This window comes from Piliocolobus tephrosceles, chromosome 2, assembly GCF_002776525.5.
Source record: "Piliocolobus tephrosceles isolate RC106 chromosome 2, ASM277652v3, whole genome shotgun sequence".
In the NCBI taxonomy this organism is placed as follows: Eukaryota; Metazoa; Chordata; class Mammalia; order Primates; family Cercopithecidae; genus Piliocolobus; species Piliocolobus tephrosceles.
Window position 1 is genome coordinate 40,660,541 of NC_045435.1, and position 23,099 is coordinate 40,683,639.

General features: G+C 42.7%; 1 protein-coding gene and 1 long non-coding RNA gene across 7 annotated transcripts in view; one reads left to right on the forward strand and one right to left on the reverse strand.

Moving 5' to 3' along the window:
• The window catches only part of KALRN (kalirin RhoGEF kinase), a 645,945-nt gene that overhangs the window by 450,223 nt on the left and 172,623 nt on the right, over positions 1 to 23,099 (forward strand). The gene's annotated exons all lie outside the window — the stretch shown is intronic.
• Positions 8,824 to 17,172, reverse strand: LOC111544507. Its single transcript, XR_002732182.1, has 3 exons — positions 17,119 to 17,172; positions 12,753 to 12,890; positions 8,824 to 9,382 (listed from the first exon to the last, which is right to left on the reverse strand). It is a non-coding gene; the product is annotated as an uncharacterized LOC111544507 (long non-coding RNA).

A 23,099-nucleotide genomic window follows, 5' to 3' on the forward strand; every position in this document is an offset into this window, starting at 1 on the left:
ATAATCCTAGCACTTTGGGAGGCTGAGGTGGGCAGATCACTTGAGTCCAGGAGTTTGAGACCAGCATGGCCAACATAGCGAGACCCTATCTCTACCAAAAAGATACAAAAATTACCCAGCACGGTGGCATACACCTGTAGTCCTGGCTACTTGGGAGGCTGAGGTAGGAGGATCACTTGAGCCCAGGAGGCAGAGGCTGTGGTGAGCCAAGATCACACCACTGCACTCCAGCCTGGGCAATGGAGCAAGACCCTGTCTCATAATAATAATAATAATAATAATAATAATAATAATAATAATGATAGTAATAATGCATATAGGAGTAGGGGTGGGAGAAGTAAGGATGTGGAGGGTTAGATAGAGTAGCACCACTATCACATCTTTGGTAAATGTTTGACATGAGAAGGGCTATAAGGGTTATGTCCAAAATAGTATAATGATTGGGGTTCTGGAGAGTCCCTCCACTATTAGAGACTATAGAAATGGCTAATACCTCCTCCAGAGGCCAATGAAGGGGTTATGTCTCCAAAACAAGAGGATATGTATTGCTAATAATTAGTGACTCTCAATAAGTACTGGGTATCCTTCACATTCATTCATTTATTCATCCAACAGCTATTTATTAGATACCTACTATGTGTCAGGCACTATTCTAGACAGGAAAAAGAGAACAACAACAAAAACCACAAACAAGAATTCCTGCCCTCATGGAGTTTATATTCTGGTGGAAATACAGATAAATAAGTAAAATATATAAAATGTTAGATGATTATACATGTTACGGTGAAAAATATAGCTACAAAGGAATGCAGGGAGTGCAGGAGATGAGGAAGGAGTGCAGGGAGAAACTAAGATTCGATGACTGACACAATCAGGGCTACAGAACACTAGGAAATTCATCCAGATGATCTCAAGGTAGATAGTAGTAATGAGTCTGTGAGTTTTGGAGGGAATGGAGAGGTAAGGGTTTTGCAAGAAACGTACACAAGATTTTATGAGTCTCTCTTTATACTCCCCACGAAAAGCATGAAGATTGGCTGGACATGGTGGCTCACACCTGTAATCTCAGCACTTTGGGAGGCCAGGGCAGGAGGATCACAAGGTCAGGAAATCGAGATCATCCTGGCTAACACGGTGAAACCCCGTCTCTACTAAAAATACGAAAAATTAGCCAGGTGTGGTGACACACACCTGTAGTCCCAGCTACTCAGGAGGCTGAGGCAGGAGAATCACTTGAACCCAGGAGGCAGAGGTTGCAGTGAGCTGAGATTGTGCTACGCCAGCCTGGGCAACAGAGCAAAACTCCGTCTCAAAAAAAAAAGAAAAAAATGCATTGGGGAGGAGCAGTTTTATCTAGGGGCAAGTAGGAACTCTCAGATAAGATAGCCTCTGCCCCAGTCCTCATGCCTCCACTGGAGCGAAGAGTGTGCCCAGAAATGTGCCCCAGAAGTGAAGTGAGAACCTCAGACTATTCCCCCATCCTTTACCAGCAGTCAAGAGAAACCTTTCTGATATGACATCAGCCTAGGTTTGAAGAACCTAGATTCCATTCAAAGTGGTGATGACCTCACTTATGGTATGGTTAAACACCCTTCAAGTTCACATGGCAAGATTCTCGAAAACAAATCAAGGTTTGGTCCAAGTTCTTTGTGAATCTGGGAGCCAAGAACTCGTACTATTCATACACTATTCATAAATCAAGGGAAGCTTAAAGAGGCATTGCAGATTCTGAATAGTGTGACAGGTATTTGTTTTGTCCCCAAGAGGTTTAAAAATATTAATTCCCTTTGGTTACTTCCCCCTGATTCCCAGCAGACTGTATGGTCCCTCCAGTCTAGTTTGATAAAGTTTCAGTAGCAGCAGGAAGCATGGTTTCCAACAATGCCTGCATGGAGACCCACCATGGTAACTAGTACACAGACAGAGAAAATCCGGGTTTGCTTTATCACAAATAGGACAGGACCCCAGGAGACCCAGTGAAGAGGTGCAGGAATTCCTGCTACAGTCTTGGGATAGTAATTCATATAGAGTATACCTATTGCTTGGTTCCTTGTGCCCAAGTAATGGGTATGTTCAACCTAGGTCTGAGTCCCTGACAGCAGAAAGATGGCTCAGTCACAGTTGTGAGTAAATGTAGCTTCCCCGTGTCCTCTCCCCAGACCCCACAAGACTCATCAAATTTATGCAGCAGACTTGAGAGTTAAGGAGAATCTGGCTGTGTCCTCCCAACTGCCTCACTGCGCCCTCAAGAGACAAGCTTTTAAAGTTGAAGCCAGATGGGAGGGGAGCTCAAACTCCCAGCACACACACCCACCCTCCCCTTCATTGTGTAATAGTTACCATCTAATGCTAAGGTTATCTCTAGAGAGATACATTGCATGACTAAGTTCAGGAGGTTGCCTGCCGTTGGTGTGTTGAAAAATTAGTCTAAGATGTTATTGGTTACCCTTTCCAGATAAGGGCTAACTGGGGCAGGTTCATTCCAACTCAGGTCTTGTTATAGGAGCCAAGTAATATAATGGCAAACAAAATCACATTCTCTGTGTGGCCATGAGAAGTCAAATGTGGTACTTGGTTATTTTCTACTTTCTTGGATCTATACTTGTGCTCAGCAGGGGGGCTCTAAACATGCCTGTATAGGTCAACCATCTTTTTGTCCTATCCTGATAAAATTTAATTTTGAACATGACTGAGACTCATCTGTAGATTGCAAAAACTTTTGAACTTACATGGAAGTGGCTGGATTAAAAACCAGTATAGTTTTATAAAATTCACGTCAAATCATACTAGTACCCGAATTGGTAATTGCCACAGAATAAGTTCCATGAGGGTAGGGAGATTCTTGTCTGCTTTCTTCACTGCGATATCCCCAGTACCTGTGCTAGTATCTGACACGTTGTAGATAATGCAGCTACAATTACATAGCATGTACAGCAAGTGCAGTCTCCTTAGTGTACAGAAACACAGAGAGAAAAACTTCCCATCTTTAGTGCAACAAGACTGGTAGATGAGGACCTCCCCCGTTGCAGTGCTGAAGAGTAGGAAGTTCTTTAGAATGATGTTATACTTGACAAAAACAAGGAGCATGCTACTTGATTTCCAGTTCTTGATAATGCAAGAGTAGAAGACAGGTCTGATGCATGATCTGGTAGGCAAAACTCAAATCCAGAATCGAGGGCCGGGATTGTTTAACAGGTAGGGCCTGTTAAACCTAGCAAATTATAGCCTTGGAGCTTCTTTGCTAGGTTTTCAGGTAGCAAAGAAGCTCTAAGGCCATAATCAAAGTGGACAGTAGAACCCAGGTGCACAGCCAGATATGGGAACTACAGGGTGGTTTGGTCACTGACAATTCAAATAATTCCAATAAATGCCAACTCTTCTCTCAACAGTTTTATTGTGCAATGAGCTTTTAAATGCACTATTTAACTTCTGGGGCCCTGTAGATCATTTCTAATTAAGAATGGGAAATGGGAAGATTGAAAAAAGAAAGCATCAAGGGACAAGGACAATGAATAAGAGAATCAATCCAACAGGGCACATGTCAAATAAAAAAGAAAGAAACAACTGCTATGAGAAGTCAGATTTGAGAAATGTCCCTCATTTGGTTTGCTTCACTGAGTTGCTTACCAGTGAGAAAGACTGAAGTCTCAAAGACTGCTGATTGCAAATGCACTTCTCTCTGCCCTACCCCACCCCCATCTCATTCAACATTCCTGAAGCTCCAGGAAATGAAAATGTAAGAATCAATCCATCTATTGTGAGTCAGCCCAAGAAATGGTCAACAGTGGCGTCTAATGCCAATTCCCTGGTTGCAAGTGAAGCTGGTCTTCAGCTTGATTTTAATGAGCTTTAGGACTGTTCCAAAAATACATTAAAAGAAAAGAAAATATCCTTAATTAGAAGAATCATATAGTCCATTTGGGAGAGAGAAAATATCAATACTCAGGGAACAAAATTCATACCATGTAGGATAGGAATAGCTATTGCATTATCCTGAGAGGCCCAAAAGTTAGAATGATCTTGCCTCCCTTTTTATCTCTATCCAACACCGAAGATGAGTCATTGGATGTAATGGCAGTCATCTTCAAGTTGTTTTTGTTTGTTTATTTGTTGCCCAGGCTGGAGTGCAGTGGTGTGATCATAGCTCACTGCAGCCTTGACTTCCTGGGCTCAAGTGATCCTCCTGCCTCAGCCTCTTGAGTAGCTGGGACTACAGACATGTACCATCACATTTAGCTAATTTTTGTAATTTTGTAGAAATGGGGTCCTACTGTTTCCCAGGCTAGTCTCAAACTCCTGACCTCCCGTAATCCTCGGCCTCCCAAAGTGCTAGGATTACAAGCCAGGGTGTTTTAAGAACTACTAGTATATAATCATGATAGTGGTAGTAACAATAATAATAAAATCCAGTAGGTCGGCTATAATTGCATTCAGTTTGTATTTGTCTTAGTATGGTCCCATTATAACTCTCTCCCTTTCTTAACTTTATTTTTCCTGCCACTATTTCAAAGTTCAAGTTCCCAGACTCCTACCAATACTCATCCCCAAGACAATTCAGTTGAGAACAAAAGTAAATATATCTGTCAGGATAAGCCAAGTTTTGCTATGGTAACAACTCTGAAAATATTGGTGGCTTTAAACAACAAGGACTTACTTCTTGTTAACACTACATGTTTGTAATGTAGTTTTATCCATAGCAGGGGGCTGTGTTCATTATAGGCCCTCAGGGACTCTCTGGCTGATGAACCAACTTCTAAAGTTGCCAGTTACCATCCCAGACAGAAAGATAATTCTGAATGCTCTTACTCTCACAATTAAATGCTCCAACCTGGAAATAACTCAACACCAATGACCAGAACTAGTCACATGGTCCTTCTCAATCACAAGGAGCCCAGGAAAAGCAATTAAGTTATATATCCAGAAGGTGTAAATATTTGGTGAGTGTCAGAATGACTACCTTAACAGTTAACATCAAATCATACTTGCAGATAATTTACATCTGGACTCCAATATTTATATTTTGGCTTTAACTCAAATAGATTTTCAAATTTTGGCTCTACTCAACAGATTTGTGTATGTGGATTTCAAACTTACACATTGAAGTAGTGTTATTTATGTTTAGCTCGTGGTTTGCTTTCTGTTAATCTTTGTATTAGTCCGTTCTCACATTGCTATAAAGAAATACCAGAGACTGGGTAATTTATAAAGAAAAGAAGTTTAATCGGCTCATGGTTCCACAGGCTGTACAGGAAGCATGATGCTCTCATCTGCTGGGCTTCTAGGGAGGCCTCAGGAAACTTACATGGCAGGAACAGGAGGAAGAGAGAGAGTGAGGGGGGAGGTGCCACCCACTTTTAAACAACCAAATCTCACAAAACTTACTCACTATCACAAGAACAGCACCAAGGGGATGGTGCTCAACCATTCATGAGAAACACCTCCCTGATCCAATCACTTCCCACCAGGCCCCGCCTCCAACATTGGAGATTATAATTCAACATGAGATTTGGGCAGGGACACCGTATCAATCAAACCATATCAATCCTACTACCCTAATTTCTACTCACCCCTGTCCATGAACATTAGGTGCCATATGTAGGGGGTCAGTGGTAATGCTTATATTTAATTAAAATATAAAGGTAAGAAACCTTGTTCTTCTTGGAACTTTTTCCAGACTTAAGGAACCAATTTTTAGGGTATAATGGCCTGATGAGTCTAGTGGGACATGAGCTCTTCTCTTAGAGCTTAATTTACTACATTATTCATATGCTAAGCAGTGGAGTTCTCTATTAGCATCTGGCATAAGATTCTCTACACAGTAGATGATGCATGGTAGGGAAGTGAACTTACTGAATCCCCAGTAGCAGAGTCACTGACCAATGTTGCAAAGCATGTTTTACATAAGTGTAAGAACATACCACATGTGTCATGTCACCTCTTATAAGTAATGCTATAAGATTGCATGACATTGCTCTAGAAATCACATAGTTACTCCATTATTATGTAGCTTGTGGTATCATTGCCAGGGCAAATTCGACTGTAAAACACATTCAGATTATCTGCAAGCAGAGTAATGGACACAAGCAGACCTGGGGAAGAAAATGTAGCACTGTAATGGCGTGGAACACTGGGTTGGAATCAGGAAATTTAGCTTTGATCCTAATTCTGCTATTGATCAGCTATATGAGCTTTGAAAAATGTGTTAGCCCAATCATCTCTTATCCAAACCTTTTTCCTAGGTCGGGCATGGTGACTCACACCTGTAATCCCAGCATGCTGGGAGGCTGAGGTGGGTGAATCACTTGAGGTCAGGAGTTCGGGACCAGCCTGGCCAACATGGTGAAACCCCGTCTCTACCAAAAATACAAAACATTAGCTAGGCAGGGTTGCACACATCTGTAGTCTCAGCTACTCAGGCAGCTGAGGCAGGAAAATCGCTTGAGAGACGGAGGTTGCAGTAAGCTGAGATCCCACCACTGCACTCCGAGTGACAGGGGAAGACTCTGTCTCCAAAACAGAACAAAAGAAAAAAAAAACTGTTTCCTAATCTGTAACAATGGAAAGTAATAGAAACTGATTTCTAAATTTCCTTCTTTTTTTAATCATATACTTTCCTATTATTTGCTTAGTTCTTACCAATAATTCCATGACTTTTATGGGGAAAAAAATAAACAAATACACATCCTAAGTAATGTTGAATTGGAGAAAACATATTTATATATAAATAATAACCTAATTTTGTATATAATTATATACATAATTATTATCTATACTGATAAAAGAGACATAGATACTGTAAAATAGTAATTTTTTAAAAATTATTTATGGCTGGGCATGGTAGCTCATGCCTGTAATCCCAACAGTTTGAGAGGCCAAGGTAGTAGGATCACTGGAGTCCAGGAGTTCAAGAGCAGCCTGGGCAACATAGCAAGATCTTCCGTCTACTAAAAGTAAAAATAAAAAATAATTTAAAAATTATTTAGCTTGAAATATAGGCAAAGATGTTTTCAGAAATTAACATATATGCTCCATTTTCTCTCTCATTTATTTATCCATTCATTTAAAAATATATTGAGCAAGGCCAGGTGTGGTGGCTCAGGCCTATAGTCCTAGCACTTTAGGAAGCTGAGACGAGCAGACTGCTTGAGCCCAGGAGTTTGAGACCAGCCTGGGCAACATGGCAAAACCCCATCTCTACTAAAAATACAAAAAAAAAAAAAAAAAAAATTAGCCTGGCGTGGTGGAGCACACCTGTAGTTCCAGCTTCTCAGGAGGCTGAGGTGGGAAGGTCACCTGAGTTTGGGAAGTTGAGGCTGCAGTGAGCCAACATCGCACCACTGCACTCCAGCCCAGGTGATGGGAGAAGTGAGACCCTGTGTCAAAAACAAAAACAAAAACAAAAAACTGTTGAGCATATATGTCATGTAATCAGCTGGGTTAAGTGAGTGGAAAGGTCCAAGGACATTAAGGACACTGGCAAGAACCTTACTAAAATGAGCCATGCACTTTACTCTCCAAGAGGTGAAGCATAATTCCCCACTCTTTAACTCTGGCCTGTGTATAGTAACTCATTTTTAAAGCGTACAGTGTGAAAGGGAGGGAAAGGTAACTTCACAGTGGAGAAATCTGGCAAACACTACCTCAGTCAGATTATCATCAACAGGTTACCTCCGTCAAACATCAACAGTGAGAAGTCATGTTGATAGCACGCACCCTTGATATGATGTGGTGGTGGTCTTCCCCCCAAATCCATAACCCCAGTCTACTCACGAGAAAAACACAGATACATTTCAATTGAGAAATATTTTATGAAAGACCTTACCAAAACTCAATATATTCAAAAGCAAGGAAATCCTGAAATACTATCACACCCAAGAAGATTCTAAGATGACATACTAAATGTAATATGGCATCCTGAATGGGATTCTGGAAGAGAAAAAGAGTATTAAGTAAAAACAGGGAATCTGAATATTGTATGAACTTTAGTTAAAATTGGTTCGTTTATCAGAAAACCAAACACTGCATGTTCTCACTCATAAATGAGAGTTGAACAATGAGAACACGTGGGCACAGGAGGGGTAACAACACACACTGGGGCCAGTCAGGGCATGGGGGGCCAGGGGAGGGAGAGCATTAGGACAAATAGTTAATACACAGAGGGCTTAAAACCTAGATGATGGGTTGACAGGTGCAGTAAACCACCATGGCACATGTATACCTATGTAAGAAACCTACACATTCTGCACGTGTATCCCAGAACTTAAAGTAAAATAAAATAAAATAAAATAAAAAATAAAAATGAGTCTTGGCATCTAAGCTACATATGAAGGAAAGCGATGAAGAGAGAGTATTGATGGATTGGGAGAAAGTAAAGGGCTCTATGAACTGGAGGTCTAGTGGGGTGAATGAAAGGTCTGAGTACCTGAATAAGCAAATTGGAAGGAGAGGAAGTTGTGGGAAGGAAGGAAGATATGAGGTGTCTACTTCTAGCCAAGATAGAGAAGTAAGAACCAGATTTACTTCCCGGCCTGAAACAATTTTTTTAATGGGCAAAATATAAGAAACAATAATTTTCACGACACTGGACATGAGACAAAAGGACAGTGTGATCCCTGAGAGACAATAACCAAACCAACCGAACCCTACAAATACCCCAGCTTACTGCTTTGAGTTTCCAGATGTCAGTGCAGGGAGAGGTGGAATGCCTGTTCCCAGGCAGAGTGAAAAAATCTCAAATTCCCAAGAATCAGGAAGAGTACTCAGAAGGGTCTTACCTGAGTAGTGGGGAATAATAAATCCTAAACTAAACATGGCTCTGTTTCTGTCTATGAGACCCTGACTCAAAAAATATAAAAATTAAAATTAAAAAACAGTACATGATTGTATAGTCAATGAGGTGGATGGGGGGATATTTCCTATAAAGAAGTTTTTGTTTTTGTTTTTAAACACCAGCAACTTGTAAACACTCTTGAATATATTAAAATATATCAAATGAAATAAATTTGGGAAAAGATTATGTAGAGATATGCTCACAAAACTCAGTCATCATCAGTCACTCCAAGTTTTCCCTGTATTCACTTCTTACACCAATTTACGGCTTGTTTCTCATCTTTTCTTTTAGACAGTGGCTTTCTGGGCTCTGCTCATACCAGCTGTACTTGAGTTTTCCAAGAATGCTACAGCACGACCTGATATGAAAACGTGCCCCTTCAGTCTGCTTCAATCTGTCTGGTCACTTGCGTTTCAGAGCAGGCGTGTCGCAGGCATTGCTGTTGGCTGAGCACTGATGATTAGCTCTCTGGCATTCCCCTCACTCTCTGTCTCCTTTGTCAATGAGATATGGTTCTTTGATCCAAGCTGCTTTTGAATTTTCTTTTCTCTTCTGATCAGAATAGAAAAACATGGAGATTAAAAAACATCTCTGGCCGGGCGCGGTGGCTCAAGCCTGTAATCCCAGCACTTTGGGAGGCCGAGACGGGCGGATCACAAGGTCAGGAGATCGAGACCATCCTGGCTAACACGGTGAAACCCCATCTCTACTAAAAAATACAAAAAACTAGCCGGGCGAGGTGGTGGGCGCCTGTAGTCCCAGCTACTCGGGAGGCTGAGGCAGGAGAATGGCTTAAACCCGGGAGGCGGAGCTTGCAGTGAGCTGAGATCCGGTCACTGCACTCCAGCCTGGGCGACAGAGTGAGACTCCGTCTCAAAAAAAAAAAAAAAAAAAAAAAAAAAGTCTCCAACCTTCCCTTGTCTACCTTCTTAAGACTCTGTCATCTATATCAGGATCAGAAGGCTTGGCTGCATACAAAAGAAAAGCCCCGGGTGACACTGGCTTAAATAAGAGAGAAGTTTATTTTTCTTTCACATAACAGACAACTGCAGGTAAGCGATCTAGGACTGGTAAAGAAGATCCACACAGTCCTCAGGCGCCCGGCTCCTTCTAACTGATTCCTTCACCATTCCCAGGGTTTAGTCTAATTCTCATAACCTAGATGGATGGTGTTCCAGGGAGCAGGTTGGGCAAAAGGGAATATGTACCATCCCCCATATTAAAACGACCATTGCAACAAGCACTAAGAGTTACATCCCATTCACCAGAGCATGATAATATGGCTGCAATAGCTGCAAGGGAACCAGGGAAATGTAGTCTTTTACTGGGTAACAATGTATCTCCCCAAGCCACCCAAAATGAGTCTTCATTACTAAGAAATAAGGGCACAATGGGCTCTGGGAGGCACTTGGAAGTCTTTGCCATCCATACTCTTTTTTTTGTTTGTTTGTTTGAGATGGAGTTTCACTCTTTTCACCCAGGCTGGAGTGCAATGGTGCAATCTCAGCTCACTGCAACCTCTGCCTCCCGGGTTCAAGTGATTCTCCTGCCTCAGCCTCCTGAGTAGCTGGGATTACAGGCATAAGCCACCATGTCTGGCTAATTTTTGTATTTTTAGTAGAGATGGGGTTTTGCCATGTTGGCCAGGCTGGTCGTGAACTCCTGACCTCAGATGGTTCGCCCACCTCAGCCTCCCAAAGTGCTGGGATTACAGGCCTGAGCCACCATGTCCAGCCTCCATACTATTTCGTATTACCAGAAAAATAGCTACTAGCAATCCCTTGTACATATCTAATTAGTTTCCTCCTCCACATTGTGTACTTACTTTGTACAGAAAAAGATGTTACTTATCTTGTGCAGAAGAGTATTAATGTATAACAAAGGTATCCTTGAGACTTATAACTCCTAACTTATTCCGTATATCATAAAGAAGCATTGTATTTTTTCTTTTTAACATTTAAAATATATTTTAAGACAGATCAATTTTTAAAGAGTTATGAGACATTTTCCTCAAAACCAAAGATGCCACAATGAAAAGCCCAAAGTTATAAGGCATTTAAAATATACACTCTACACTTACTTCTGAAAGGACTTGAGAGAGTTTAATTAAAACGCTAAAAAAGATGTGAAATTTAAAAAGTAAACATAAGAGAATCCACATGAAGGATGCAGGGATGTAGAAGTTTCAAATTTATGATGAGGCGAAGTACAGCACTTTCCATGTACTTCAGCAAACTCCAGTTGACAATAATTGAAAACCTACTCCATAAGATAATTTTTTCTTTTTAAGACAGAGTCTCACTCTGTCACCCAGGCTGGAAGGCAATGGCACGATCTTGGCTCACTGCAACCTCCGCCTCCTGGGTTCAAGCAATTCTTGTGGCTCAGCCTCCTGAGTATCTGGGACTACAGGCGGGCGCCACTACACCCAGCTAATTTTTGTATTTTTAGTAGAGACGGGGTTTCACCATGTTGGCCTGGCTGGTCTTGAACTCCCTACCTAAGGTGATCCACCCGCCTTGGCCTCCAAAAGTACTGGGATTACAGGTGTGAGCCACCATGCCCAGCCAAGAGAAATGTTTTAAAACCACACAGTCTCTATGGTGAAGATACTTTCAATCCAGTGAAAGGCACAGGAATGTAGACAAATACCATCCAAGGCAAAAAATGTGCTGGAATAGAGATACAAATATCATTCTGCTGAGTGAAAAGGTAGGGAGATGTTACTGGGAACTGCTGGTGGTGATGGTGCAGACAGGAGCTGCTGATGGAGGGGATTCATGGATGAGGTGGCCTTTGAACTGGCCTTGAAGATAGAAAAGGATTTCCAGAAGATGACAGAGGTGTGGTTTGGGAAAGGAAGGAGAAACTATTCCAGGCTGAGAAAATATCATAAATAAAGGTCAGGGAGTTGGGGAAATGTTGGCTCTGAGAATCAGAAAGCATAGGTGTGATTTGGGGTGCAGGGTCCATCTAGGTAGCAGATGAGTAGGAAAGACTGAGAGGTTGATCTGAGAAGCCTTATGTGGTATGCTGAGGGATTTGGACCTGGTTCTCTGGTCAGTAGAGGAATAGGAGAAGAAGGAAGATGAGCATGCTCGCATTCTGTGACCTCTGTTTTCTCAGAAAGTAGTGAGCAAAGCTTCTGTTCATGAGATGTTTGTTAGTTTGTAAAGAATGTAAAGGGTTTAGAAGAGGATAATATGGTAAGGAATTGAAAAAGAAACAAACAAAAGAATTGTGAGAATCCTCGAAGTCCCCACTGACGTGTTGGAAGTGAATTTGTCTTCACATTGTTGACAAAAGCAAAAGGGCAAATGTATTAGATTAAAGAACATTTTGGCTTTTGACAATACAAGTGCATATACCATGAGGCAAAAACATACGTACCTTCTCTCACCACTGCCTTCTTTCAGTACAGCAGGATGATTTTGAGTGACCTTGATATAGGAACCAAGGAAGGTGATATTGAAGAGCCAAAGAGAGAGAGTGTGTGTGTGTGTGTGTGTGTGTGTGTGTGTGTGAGTGAGAGAGAGAGAGAGAGAGAAACAGAGGCAGAGACAGAGACAGGATGCAAGAGATGGGGAGGAGAGAGGAGCCCTATTTGTCTTAGTTAAGTCGTTAGGAAGAAGTTATCACTGGGCAGTAGTTGTTGGTCAGAGGAGAAGGTTATGTGTGTGACTGTGAATAAGGTGGCTGACATTTGGATGAGTTTTTAAAGCAGTGCTGAGTATTCTGGGGCACAATGACACTAAAAGAAGAGAAGATAATTTTCCATAGAGACACTTGTACAAAGAGAAACTGAAATGATAACCCGAGGGATATTGTCTGGTGGAGTGGGAGGGAGACAGACCTTTCCCCTTACTTCTTTCACAAGGGCATTGTAACATTAAAGATGAATGTGGAGATTTAAGCAGAATACCTTTCAGAATGACAACCCTGTAGCAGAGCGAATAGTGGGGCCCCAAAAGGCCACAGAGCTCAGACTGGCTGGAGCAACTCTCCCCCACACTCAGGCTGAGTCCTGGCATCTCCACCTTGTGATTCTGCCTGGGGAAAGCTGCAAATTGGAACACAAAGTTAGATCTTAAGAATACTTTTAGGTCTTTTGTTGAAAATTTGTTTTATAGATGAAGAAATAGGTCCGGAGAGAGTCAGTGGCTTGCCTGAGATCACTGTCCACATAGGGGCAGAACTAGATGGCCATCCAGACTCTTGACTTATAGTCCAGTGCTCCTCCTGCCATTTCTACTGTGCTGGGGGGCTGATGCAGTTCACTGTGAGAGTGCCACTGAGATCTGTGCAGCCCCGACGGCTGCACATGTCCCTCCCAAAGATGCAACTATGGGGACGTGATCGGTAGCCTGCCAGATGAAGGGGAGCCGAGGGAAGCAGTCAGATGGGGATTTCAGGAAAAGCTCTAAAATGGGTATTGAGAGGGTTTTAGAGGAAAAATCTACTTACCACCCTGTTTCAGGGATATTAAAATGCAGTGCAAACCTCCCACGTGCACTTAGGCTTTCTGTGCCTTCTGGGGACTGATAGATCTTCTCTCTAAAATGCATTGATCCTCTGAGGGAGATAGACCACAAAGTTCTAAATCCTCTCCCATCTGAGAGGTAGAAGGCTGGAAGCTTTAAAACATCGACCATTGTTCCATTAGGAGGGATGAGCATGACAATAATTATCTAACTTTGCAGCAGCTGAGCATCCATCTCATTGAGCTCCACCAGACACACCTGCACACCCCTGGCAGGCTGCAAGCTCTAGGGCTCAGCATAAAGCAAAGCAGAGGGGAATGCAGATACTTTGTCCAGAGGTTTAGTGAGGTGCTGAATAAAGAAAGGACTATTACCACTGGTGTTTTTATAGGAAAACCTGAGAGAAATAAGCTAGACAAGCCTTGGGTTTTCCAGATTCTTTTAAAGGAAGGAAGGGAGGAAAAAAAAAAAAAAGAGCAACAGTCAGAGTTTTGTATATTTTTGTGCATTTGACTTTATTTGTATCATTTTGTGTTTTTTTGAGATAGGTCTCATTCTGTTGCCCAGGCTAGAGTGCAGTGGTGTGATCTCAGCTCATTGCGGCCTTAACCTCCCAGGCTCAACTGATCTGCCCACTTCAGCCTCCCCAGTAGCCGGGATTATAGGCATGCACCACCACACCCAGCTATTTTTTTTTTTTTTTTTTTTTTTTTTAGACAGGTTCTCACTCTGTCACCCAGGCTAGAGTGCAGTGGCATGATCTTGTCTCACTGCAACCTTCGCCTCCCAGGTTCAAGTGATTCTCCTGCCTCAGCCTCCCGAGTAGATGGGATTACAGGTGCCTGCCACCACACCCGGCTAATTTTTGTGTTAATTTTTGTATTTTTTATAGAGACAGGGTTTTGCTATGTTGCCCAGGCTGGTCTCAAACTCCTACGCTCAAGCATTGTGCCCACCTCGGCCTCCGAGAGCTAGCATTACAGGTATGAGCCACTGCACCCGGCCACATTTAATACTTTAAATTATTATAAACGCATATGTGATAAATGAGCTATGCAAAGAAGTCTCTTTTATTTTTAGTCACCCATTCAGGCCCTTTTAGAATAAAAATATATGTCACAGTAGCCATGTGCCCAGGTCTATATATAAAGTAGTTTATGGAACAGTTCTGATTTTAAGGAAATCTGTCTTATAGCCAGACCATGTTTCTTGGTTTCACATTTGGAATTTTTTTAGATGTAATATGATAACATGGTTACCATAGGTGCAAGGTGAATGGCTAGCTGGGTGGGTAGCCATCACAGGTATTTGAGACTCTGAATCATACATATACACAATTTTAGAGCTGGAGTGGACCTTGAAAATCTTTTAGTCCAACCCTTTTGTTTTGCAGATGCAATAACCATGGCTTAGAAAGTTAAGCTGCTTGTCCAAGCCACAGAGCTGGAAATCATATCCAGGGCTCCTCATTTTTAGTCCAGAACTCTTGACATTGTATCTCTCTATCCTGGTGCTCTGAAGGTCAGTTTTTTGGCAGATCAAAGGCCACTCCATGGGTACCACTTACCAAAACAAAGCCTTATGTGAGGCACTGGTTTATGTCCATCACAACTGACATTTAGGGGTTCATGATCCTGTTCCCTAGCTGCATGCCAGTCAACCTGTCAAACCCCACAGCAGAGCTAAGGAACAATGTAAGTATTAATTGGTCTCCCTATTACTCTGTGCTGATTGTCACCTCTTTAGCACAGTTAGGAACAGTTTCTTAAAAACTGAAAAACAGTTGGTTAGTTCCCAGTCACAGCTTGTTCTGTGAGGGAGTAGAGCTTATTTCCTGTGTCTTGGTGGCATAAAATACAAGCAGTCTTTGGCGACAGAACTGTTTTGTTTTGGTTTTTTACCTAACTGTCAGAATTCATGAAGGTCTTTGTGTATATGTGTTTTGTTTTAGAAAACCCTTATGATTCAGCTGGGCGTGGTGGCTCATGCCTATAATGCCAGCACTTTGGGAGGCTGAGGCAGGTGGATCACTTGAGGTTAGGAGTTTGAGACCAGCCTGGCCAACATGGTGAAACCCCGTCTCTACTGAAAATACAATAATCAGCTAGGCATGGTGGCACACGCCTGTAATCCCAGCTACTCGGGAGGCTGAGGCAGGAGGATTGCTTGAACCCAGGAGGCGGAGGTTGCAGTGAGCCAAGATCACGCCACTGCACTCCAGCCTTGGTGGCAGAGTGAGACTCTATCTCAAAAAATTAAAACTAAAAATTTTAAAAAAAGAAAACCCTTATAATTCTTGGACCTTTATAACCACACAGTTTTATTTTGCTAATTTTACGTCAGTCCTACCAACGTTAGTTAAATTCATTTGGTTGCTTGGAAAAGAGCTCTCTCAAGATAACCCAGATCAGCTGGGTGCCGTAGCTCACGCCAGCAATCCCAGCACTTTGGGATTTCACTTCTGATCCCTTGAGGTCAGAAGTTCGAGATCAGCCTGGCCAACGTGGTGAAACCCCATCTCTACCTAAAAAAAAGCAAAAATTAGCCGGGCGTGGTGGTGCACGCCTGTAGTCCCAGTTACTCAGGAGGCTGAGGCAGGAGAATTGCTTGAACCCAGGAGGTGGGAGTTGCACTGAGCCGAGATGGTGCCACTGCACTCCAGCCTGGGTGACAGAGGGAGACTCTGTCTCAAAAAAAAAACAAAAAGATAGCTCAGATCTTTTTTTTGCCCCAGGCCGTGTCACTTCACTGGTCAGCCTTTAGGGTAACTTTTCATGGGCCAAGTGCCCACCCTAGTCCAATCACCTGTGGGCACAGAATGGACTGGTGTTATGTGATAGAAGAAGATACTGCCTTAGACCTGCCTTGTCAGCAGCTATAAACAGGGCAGCTTCTTGTAGAAGGGTTTGTGGCCATGTTAGACAATGTCCTTGGCCTGCTTAATTTAATATTATAATCAAAATAAAATAAGTAAATCATCAGGGAGGCGGCTGAAAGTAATGAAAAATAGAATTTAACAACAAAGAATTCGTGGTTCAGTTTTCAACACTGGAACTTAGTAGCCGTGTGACTTGGAGCAAGTTTGAGCCTCAACTTTCTGTCTGTAAAATGGGGATTTATAAGGGTTAAGTGAAATGATACACATGAAAACACTTTGTCAACTATGAGGCACCGCACTCACATAAAGCATATTATATTACCTCCTGTAAGTCCCTCAAAGCATAAAATATTCCATTTGTAGGATTTTTGGATATCCCTTTATAAATTGAATATCACTTTCCAGCACAAAGCTTGTACTTCTGGGTTCAGATGATGACCCCTTGTTGTCAGAATCTGCAGAAATAGCCAGGAGAGCTCAAGGTTGTTACCCTTTACACATAGCTGGCCCAAACTGCATTATTCCTAGAGTGCTTTGTTCGGAGAGAATAAGGTGTTAGCATGGGCACTCCTCAGAGTCCTCTGACCCAAACTCCCTTTATTTGCAGATGAGGAACTAAGGCTTAGAGAGGTTAATGAACTTCCTCAATGTCACTGATGGTACCAGAGTAGCACTCACTCAATCATCTACTGCTCCCTAACAAATTACTTCAAAACTTAGAGACTTAAAACACTATTTATTATGTAGCAGTTTCTGTGGTCAGAAATCCAGGATTGGCTTTGCCTGGCGTTTCTGGCCCAGGGTTTCTTGTGAGGCTGTAGTCAAGGTGTCGCTTGGAGCTGCAGTCATCTGGAGGTTTGACTGGGGCTAGATCTGTTTCCAGGGTGGCTCCCTCACATGGCTGTTGGCAGGTGGCCTCAGTTTCTTACCTTTCGGACCTCTCTCTAGGGCTGCTTAAATGTCCTCATGACACGGTGGCTGGCTTCCCCCGGAGTGAGTGATTCAATAGAGAGCAAGGAGGAAGCAGCAATGCCTTTTCTCCCCTAGTTTCAGAGGTCACGCATCAACACTTCCACCATATTCTACACATTCAAAACAGTCACTAAACCCAGCCCACACTCAAGTAGAGGAGAGAGGAATTCAATTCCACCAATCCCTAAAGGGTGAAGTATTAAAAAATTTGTGAACATATTTTCGAAACACCACAGAAGGTTTCCTTTAATGTGGCATTTTCTTTATAAATGAGTTTCCATCAGAAATCAGAAGGATTTTTTTCAATTACTTGATGAAAGATAATTCTCATTCATCAGTAATTAGTAGAAGAGAAATTAATTTATAAGAGTGTCTTCTCAGGATAATATTGAGAAAACCTCTGATGCAAACAAAAGGGTAAAACAAGGAGAGAACAGTATAAGAAAAGAAAGACAAGGGAAAAATAGAAGCAAGGGTGCGTTAGATTCTGACTTCTGTGGGCAGAGTTTTCTTTCAATTCAGGAAACACTGAGTGAACAGATGCTATGTAAATCATGTCTAGGGGCAAGGGTTTGAAGGTACAAAACCTCTAGGTACTCCAACTCTATTGCAGAGCATGACAGAGCATGACCCATATATGTAACTAGCCCAAATATAAATAACACGGAAGCTTACATTAAATATTGTCATGGAGGTACCTAAGCTTATGTTAAATACTGTAATAAAGGAAACTATCATGTGCATTGGGAACATGAAGGAAGGAAACAATTCTGTAGCCATGCGGTTTGTAAAGCCTTGGAGAAGATACGCAAACCACTCCACTACCATACACATACACCCTGGCACTTTTCATACCCTTTCCTTGCTTTATTTTTCCCTTTAATACTTATCGCAAGGGGGCTGGGTGCAGTGACTCATGCCTGTAATCCCAGCACTATGGGAGGCCAAGGCGGATGGATTATCTGAGGTCAGGAGTTCGAGACCAGCCTAGCCAACATGGCAAAACCCTGTCTCAACTAAAAATACAAAAATTAGCCGGACTTGGTGGTGGGTGCCTGTAATCCCAGCTACTCGGGAGGCTGAGACAGGAGAATCGCTTGTACCCAGGAGGCAGAGGTTGCAGTGAGAGGAGATTGTGCTACTGCCCTCCAACCTGGGTGACAGAGCTCCATCTCAAAACAAAACAAAACTATATATATCTGTATCTATATATCTACATCTATATATCTCACTATGTAACATCTTGATTATTTTGCCATTATCTTGATTACCTCCTCAAGAATACAAACTCCATGAGGGCAGAAGTGTTTGTTGTGTTCAGTGCTGTATCCCCAGGGCCTAAAGGACTGCCTGGCACATAATAAGCACTTCATAAGTATTGTTCAATGAATCAATGAGATAATTAACCAGTTAGTATGGAAATTGAGCTCAATCCTAAAGAGGCAGGGCAACTTGGCAGATGTGGACTGGAGGGTAGGGTGCTCTAGGCAGAAGGGAAGCTGACCAAAGCCACTCTGTGGCTTCCACACCTGCTGTGGAAGAAGGTGAGATCAGAAAGGCAGGTACTAGAGGATGTTTGCAAAGGAGTTAGGATTTTATTATACACAAAGGGAACCCACTTAAATGTTAAGGCTAGGAGTGATATTCATGTTTTTTCTCTATGATCTTGTTGCGTTTAAGAACATGTGATACCAGGAAGGTTCCCACAATTCCTATATTACCTTACATTTGATTTGCTACACATTGACCAATAATCCTACCTCTTTTACTGTAGCAGCTAGCTTTTCACTCTTCATTTGCTCTTTTTTTGTATAGGAAATGTAAAACCCTCTAAATATTGAGGTCTCTTACGTTCTGCCTCCGTTGCTGGCGAGCCTGAGGGTCAACAGTAGACCCTGGGAAATTCAGTGGCATTAGTAGTGGCTGTAACACAGTAGTTTTATGCCTAGGGAATGAATCATAAATTTCTTGCTATAATTTCAAGGTTCCCTGATATGTAGGGTATTTTTCTTTTCTCAAATCTTATATGCTGAGATTTTTTTCAAGAATCCATTTCATTGCTGCTGGCAGCAACTGTAGGCAGTGTGGGAAGCTCACACAGGGACATGACTGTCCTGGAGCCCGGCGGTGAGGGACCTCTGCTTCCTGTCCTTTGCTCCAAGAGATGGAGTCTCTGGGCTGGGTCTCAATGACCTCAGCCCAGAGGCCAGGGCAGGGGGTTGGGCCCCACCTGCTGTGAGGGTGGATGTGTCATTTAACCTCTGTTCAGTGTCCCCATTAAGGAAGGTATGGGATGCTGGCTGAGACTTTATGCCACAGCCTCACCTTGATGGAGCTTCTTGGATGTCATAGAGAGCCCAGACCTCTCTAAAGGAACATTATTTTAGGTAAGGACAGCAACTGTCTTAACTCTGAAATCTCTCAGCCCAAGCTTAGAACATAACCCTGCCCACACCTGACTGAGAAAAGAGATGCATTATGGTTGAGAAAGCAGAGATCACACACAGGATTTTTTCCCCTAAGTTGTCTCCCTTGTTCTAGTTCTCTTAATGTAAACAGAAGCAACTAGAAAACCTGGAGAGTAACTTACCATGGGAAAGGGAAGGCACTTAGCCACTAATCCCATTTTTTAAATAAAATGGCCATTTTCAAAAGAAGATAACCACCATTGTCCTTTTTGCTGACGACTCTGTTACTTTGTCAAAGTGCTTAGTGATTGAAAGGCAGTGATATCGCCAGTCACACCTGTAATCCCTGTAATTTGGGAGGTGGGCAGATTTGAGCCCAGGAGTTCCAAACCAGCTCTGGCAACATAGTGAGACCTCCATCTCTCAAAAAAAAAAAAAAAAAAAAAAAAAAAAAAAATTAGCCAGGTATGGTGGCATGTACCTTGTAGTCCCAGCTACTTGGGAGGCTGAGCTGGGAGGATCATTTGAACCTGGGAGGTCAAGGCTGCAATAAACCGTGGTCATGCCACTGCACTCCAGCCTGGGTGACAGAGTGAGACCTTATGTCGAGAGAGAGAGAGAGAGAGAGAGAGAGAGAGAAAGGAAAGAAGGAAGGAAGGAAGGAAGGAAGAAAGGAAGGAAGGCAGGCAGGCAGGCAGTGGTGATTTTAACAATGACTTCATATGGACTCCAATATAGAAGAGGGTTGTTGTGGAAGTTGGGTTGGGGGTTAGGGAAAGAGAAGTACAAAATCCGAATGCCTCCTTCACCATGGAAACCTTGTACCCTCACAATATAGGGGATGGTCTTAGAGCCCAAAGTGCCCAGTGTGGATCCCTCTTAGATGCAGCTGAAAGGAGGTAGCGAGTGTCTTGGCAGGATCTCTTGTAGGTCTCAGAGTCTAGTGAAGCCTTTTCAAGGAGATGAGAAGCAGGTGGAGGAGGCTGGTAAAAATGCAGTTTAGGAAGGTCTCAGCCGTGAGAGAACTTCAAGAATACAGAGACATCCAGGCCCATATATGCTGGGGATACATGTCTGTGGGCTTGGGGCAGGTATTTGGGAACTATATTCTGTCCTGGCTATGAATCCAGAGGCAGAATACTCACACAGATTTGTTGAATGAACGAATGAGTGAATGAATGAACAAAGAACTTGAGGTCAGCCTTAAAGGAGAACTTTCTACACAGTCTCTTCCTTTCAGAAACCAAATTTGTTTGAAGTCGACCAAAACCCTCCAGAACGGGTGGTCAAAGCACTGGAAGAGGAGTACCTCTTTTTTAAATTCCATTTTAATTTATTTTCAATTTCATTTATTTATTTTTATAGAGACAAGGGTTTCACTGTGTTGCCCAGGCTGGCCTCGAACTTCTGGCTTCAAGCTATCCTCCTGCCTGGGCTTCTCAAAGTGCTGGGATTGAAGGTATAATCCACTGTGCCAGGTCAAAATCATTTTTATTTATTTAGTATTTTTTAGAGACAAGGTCTCACTTGGTCATCTAGGCTGGAGTGCAGTGGCACTGCAGCCTCCAACTCCAGGGCTCAAGCAATCCCCCCACCTCAACCTCCTGAGTAGCTGGTACTACAGGCTCATACCAACTAATTTTTTTTTATTTTTGTAGAGGCAGAGTCTTGCTGTGTGGCCTAGGCTGATCTTGAACTCTTGGCCTGAAGCAGTCCTCCTGCCTGGGCCTCCCAAAGTGCTAGGGTTGTAGGACATGAGCCACCATGCCCAACCTGTACCCAGAGTGACTGTCTCTAGATTGAAATCCAATACATTGCCTGTAGCTGAAGTCCCAGGAGAGCAGGGAGGGAGAAAGGATATCTGATGGTCACAGTGTGGCTCCCCTATCATGATGCTGGTTATGGTTGTGCCCCTCCCCACCCCCCAGCCACCCCCTTACTCCTATGTACTCCCACCTTTTGGGCTCAAGCAGAAAAAACTCTTTTTTTTCTCTTACATATACCAAACATGTTGTGAGGTTGATACGATTAACCATCTCCATAGCTAAGAGCTCATTCTTCTCCCTGTTTGCCAAAATGGGGGCATAGGAGCCTTCTCACAGGGGCAATTGCCAGGTTTTCTATAACTTGCCCAAGTGTTCCTCCAGGTTCTGTTTTCTCCTGAAGATAGAAAGAAATTTGCTGTCCATCTAAGCACTGCCACAAGGAACTCTCAGCGAGCGTGGTTGGTGTTCCCAAGGGCCTGAGCTTTCATCACCAAGTCCTTGCTCACCTTCGTTATAATATTTTGTCCAGGACATATTTCAAGTCAAGCTGGCTCTTTCTAGCTACCAAACTCCTAACTACAGGGGAAGGGGTACAGGAAAGAAAGAATTATAAAAATTTATAAGTAGAACTTTCTCTGCTTTCTCTGAAACTAGCTGACTGCTCTCAATCCATATTGGTATGGTTGACTTACATTTAAAGGAGGATAAAATTGCCCTCTCTTCCCAGTTTTTGGACGGTCTGCCATCTTGACTTTGTATTATGCCGTAGCTATTAAATCTTAAATCTAGCCCAAATATTCTAATGGGACCAAAAGTTTAATTATCTCCCATAATATCTAGCCCCCATCTCTTACAGCTATCAGATGGAAGGCAAAACTGTCCAATTCTTCTGAAACCTCTCTGCTCAGCACCACTGAGCCATTCAGCAGGACCGTGGGACAGACAGAGGGTCTAGAAGGGAGTCTTCCATGTGCCCTCAGTGACTTAATCACACCAAATAAAAACAACAGCCATTAAGTAGGTATCAAGTGTTCACACGCATTATAATCTTTTTGTTTTATTTTGTTTGAGATGGAGTTTCACTCTTGTTGCCCAGGCTGGAGAGCAGTGGTGCAATCTCAGCTCACTGCAACCTCCACCTCCTGGGTTCCAGTGATTCTCCTGCCTCAGCCTCCCAAGTAGCAGGGACTACAGGCATGTGCCACCACACCCGGCTAATTTTTGTATTTTTAGTAGAGACGAGGTGTCACCATCTTGGCTCAGCTGGTCTCAGACTCCTCACCTCAGGTGATCTGCCTGCCTCAGCCTCCCAAAGTACTGGGATTATAGGCATGAGTCACTGTGCCTGGTCCCATGCATGATAATCTTTAATTGAAACAGCAGCCCTATTACGTTGGTACTTATCTTAATCTTTTTCAGTGAGGAACTGAACTGAGTGTTCTAATATTATTGACGAGGAACTGAAGCTTAGAAAGAGAACTTACATCTTTAACATTTCTATAGTAACACAACTAGTCAGTGGTGGAACTTGAATTCAGACTCAGGGCTGCTGAGTTCAAAACCCAGATTATAAATCACCATGATGTAGTCTAGTGAGCTCCTAGACTTACCAATTCCCTCAGCCTCCTCTATCTTGCCACTGCCAACTGAAACACAGATTATAGACTAGAAATACTGGATTTTTTTTTTAAGGAAAGAAAACCCCAAGAAGCCAACACACACACACACACACACACACACACACACACACACACACACACACAC